This window comes from Phyllostomus hastatus, unplaced genomic scaffold (assembly GCF_019186645.2).
Source record: "Phyllostomus hastatus isolate PE091 unplaced genomic scaffold, TTU_PhHast_1.1 phas_contig_137, whole genome shotgun sequence".
Lineage (NCBI taxonomy): Eukaryota > Metazoa > Chordata > Mammalia > Chiroptera > Phyllostomidae > Phyllostomus > Phyllostomus hastatus.
This window is the reverse complement of record NW_025333583.1, coordinates 2,995,416-2,999,834: the sequence shown is the minus strand read 5'-3', so window position 1 is coordinate 2,999,834 and position 4,419 is coordinate 2,995,416. Positions and strand designations below refer to the sequence as shown.

General features: G+C 35.3%; 1 non-coding gene across 1 annotated transcript; it reads right to left on the bottom strand.

Moving 5' to 3' along the window:
• Window positions 1-3,082: 3,082 nt before the first annotated feature.
• Window positions 3,083-3,272, bottom strand: LOC123830147. Its single transcript, XR_006787712.1, has one exon. It is a non-coding gene; the product is annotated as a U2 spliceosomal RNA (small nuclear RNA).
• Between the last annotated feature and the right edge of the window lie 1,147 nt (window positions 3,273-4,419).

Below are 4,419 nucleotides of genomic sequence, written 5' to 3'. Positions count from 1 at the left end.
GCACCACCACAAGCCCACGGGCCCCTGATACACATCTGCTTTCTTTGCTGAGCCCCCTTGCCACAGACTAATCTTTCTCAACCAACTTTCAAATAGGAAGTTAAGACTAGGAATTATGGCTATGTCGTCGTACCTTCTGGGGTAAATCCTTTCCTCCACATTACCCTCTCCAGGAAAATGATTCTGCTGCTGTCATTGACGGTTGAAATGAGAATTTATTTATACTGATTTCAGTAATAGTGAAATTGAAAAACTCCAGTGTTAAGCATTAAATTCATTGTGTTATCTGACAATTCATCAGGAGACCAACATGATAGCAATGTATACAATGCATCGTAGTCTACATGCTTGTTCTTAGGCTAAGCACTTTACATGTGTTCTCTGATTCATGCACATAACTTCAGGAGGTTATCATTAGCATTTACACATTTTAAAAAATGGAACAACTGAGATTTAATGATAGAAAGGAGATCAGAAAGTTTTCACAGCCACTAAATTTTGGAGCTGGGTAAACCAGATTTTTCTAACCCCAAGACCACGTCCCTAACATCTACGGAAAGTCTAATTGGCTCATGGGAAAAAGGTTCCCTATCAGTAGCACTGACACTAGCACTAAGGGCATCCACCCCACAAGATGAAACTAATTTTACCTCTCTCTTTCCCATTATAAGAAAGACAAGTATGTTCACTCTCCTGGGAGTGAGAGCAGGATGGTAAGAAGAGAAAATCCTTAAGTCAAGAATGAGTTAAATTAGATGATGAGTCACATACAAGAGAGAAAGCACCAGACGTCGAAATGCTGCGATTGTAGATTTTTCTTCAGACCCCAAAGACTTTTCTTCAGGTCCCAAAATGGACCCTAAAATTCAATACTTGTTTTCTGAAGCTGTGAGTTAAATTATATTTAAAAGTTATTGGACACATAAAGCATGTTTCTAGATACTAACAATTAACAATCCAAAAGGAAAGTAAGAAAACAATTCAATTTACAACAGTATCAAAGAGAGTAAAACACTCAGGAATACGTTTAACCAAGGGGAAAAACTACACTGAAAACTACAAAACCTTGCTGAAAGAAATCAAAGAAGACACCAATAAATGAAAAGACATCCCATGTTCATGAATCAGAAGACTTAATATTGTTAAGATATCAATTCTACATAAGTAATTTATAGATTTAAGGCAATACCTATCAACATCCCAGTGCTCTTTTTTTTTTTTTGCAGAAATAGAAGAATCCATCCTAAAACACATAGGAAATATCGAGGGAACCCAAATAGCCATAACAGTCTTGAAAAAGAGCACAGTTGAAGGTCTCACACTTCCTAATTTCAGAACTTATCATAAAGCTCCAGTTAATCAAATCAGTGTGTCACTGGCATAAAGACAGACATATACACAAAAGGAATAAAAAAGAGAGCCCAGAAATAAACCCTCACATATACAGTCAAGTCAAATATTTTTCGAAAAGGATGCCAAGACCATTCAATGGGGAAATGAAAGTTTTTAACAAATGGTGTGATGTTGTCAAACTGAATGTTCACATGCAAAAGAATAGAGTTGGGCTATTACCGTAAACTATATGCAATAATCAACTCAAAGAGGTCAATGTAAACCCTAGCTAAAACTAAAAACTCTTAGAAGAAAAGGTATAGTAAAAGCTTCACAATATTGAATTGGACAATGATTTCTTGGATGCGATACCAAAAACACAGGCAACAAAAACAAAAATAGGTAAACTGAACCACCTCAAAACTGAAAACTACTGTGTGTGCATGAAAGGACGCAACCAATATGCTGAAATGGTAATCTATGGAATGGGAGAAAATATTTGTAAGTTATATATGTGATAAGTGATTAATATCCAGAATTTATAAAGAACTTCTACAGGTCAACAACAACAAAACAAATAACATGATTTTGAAATAGGTATTAGGACTTAAAACAGAAATTTCTCCAAAAAAGATATACAAATGTTTAACAAGCATATGTCAAGATGTTCAGCATCACTAGTCATTACCAAAATGCAAATGAAAACCACAAAGAGATATTATTATCTCACTCTCATTAATATGACTACTATCAAAGAAATGAAACAACCAAAAAGACCCCAAGAAAATAATAAGTTTGGCAAGGATATGGAGAAATTGAGACCCTTGTGCATACTATTGATGGGAATGTAAAATGGTGTAGCTGCTATGGAAAACAACACAGCAGTTCCTCAAAAATTTAAAAATAGAATTACCATATGATATGGCAATTCCCCTTGTGAGCATATCTCCAAAATAAAGGAAAACAGGGTCTTGAAGAAAAAATTGTACACTCATATTTTTAGCAACATTATCCACAATGGCCCAAAGATAGAAGAAACCCAATTGTGCATCAGTGGATAATAGATAAACAAAATGTGTTATGCACATACAATGGAACATTACTCAGCCTTAACAAAAATAAAAATTGTGACCCACGTTACAACACAGATGAACCTTGAGGACATTGTGCTAAGTGAAAGAAACCAGTCACAAAGAGGAATTTGAATGATGGCCTCCAGGGCCTGAAGAGGGGGAAAGGGTGGACCTGTTTAATGGGTATGGGGGTTTAGTCTTACAAAGTGAGAGCATTTCTGGAGGCTGGTTGCACAATGACATGAATATACATTTTTAAAATTGCAGGAAAATATATATAACACAAAATGTACTATCTTGACCATTTATTAAATGAACAGTTTGTAGTGTGAAATATATTCACATTTTTGTGCAACCAAGCCCCAGGGAAAAAAGTCTTTGAAGTTAAAATATTCTCCCTCCCAAAAGAAAACAACACCCACAATGATGGGGATATGTCAGAGATACAAGAGTCAACTAGAAGAGCTCAAACTGAAACAATTTGAGTAACAAAATAAAGTATTACTGAACTCTAACCCACCAATACACATTTATATGACCATAGTGAGGACGGAATAACTACATAAATTATTTGAAATTTTTCTGCACAGATTAGTTTATTCTTAGTGAGTGAGTGAATTTTTGGCAAACTTCACAGTTGTGAAGTGTACTGGTCAGGTGTTTTGTTTTAGTTTTTTTTTTTTCCCATTATTCCCAGAAGTATTGCAATACTGGGTCAATGCATGGAATGAACAGAGCAAACTTCTATTCTGTCTCCCTGCTCCAAATCTCCATTTAATATATTTTCCTTGGATAGAGTCATATCAGTTATTAAACTGATAAGAACAGATACTATGCTTGATCTTAGCCAAAAGGCCAAGAAGCAATGGTCACACATATTATAGAAGGTCTCATAACAGGGACTTGTCTGTTTTTCTTTTCCACAATTAGATTGGGTTATCAGGAAAAAAATCACATATTTAAAGTGCCATTCTCATTACATCATATGAAGACTACATACTCCCAACATGATTTATAACGACTGATGTTGACCTCGGTCATCTGGCTTGAGGTGGTGGACATCAGGTTTCTCCACTGCACAGTTTTTCTTTACACATAAGGTCATTGCACTAGACACATAAATGGTATGCCTCAAGCTGTCAAGATCATCAAAAACAAAGAAAGTATGAGAAATTCTCATAGCCAAGAGGAACCTAAGGAGACATGATGACTAAATGTTACGTAGTTTTTTAGGTGAAATTTACAGAAAGAGGGCAGTAGATAAAAACTAAGGAAATATGAACAAACTATGTACTTAGTAATAATTTATCAATTTTGGTTAATTCATTGTGATATATATCTCATAGTAATATAAGATATTAATAACAGGAGAAACAGGGTGGGGGTGTATAACAACTCTTTGTCTACCTTCACAAGAATTCTGTAAATCCAAAACTGCTCTAAAATAGAGTTCATAACAAAAGGAAAGATATAGTTGGAATAAGTGTGAGGAAAAGGCAAACATCAATGAGGTTTTTGAATAATATTCAACCTTATATTAAGCCTTCTTTCCCAACATTTTGCCTATACGTCTTTAGATGGGAGGACCATTTTAGAATAGAAAAAGGGCACATAGAGGGGCGTTTACATTTTGAAAAGGAAGGAAAACAACTAAAACTAAAATAATGTATATTTAAAGATCGCGGTGGGAGAGTGATTATGAATATGTTTAAGTCATCTTTGGGCATGTGTCAAAGCACCCTTGACTTTATAAGGCAGGCCTACAAAAAGAAACCATCCCTGCTGTGTAGAGCCGTTTAATGAAAATCGGCACGTTCAGCAGCCTTTACACATGATTTCAGCTCAACAAGAAGATAAGGGAAACACCAATTCAAAAGAACCTGTGCATCCCAATGTTCATAGCAGCACAATTTACAATAGCTAGATGCTGGAAGCAACCAAGGTGCCCATCAGTAAATGAATGGATCAAAAAACTATGGTACATTTACACAATGGGATTCTATGCAGCAGAAAG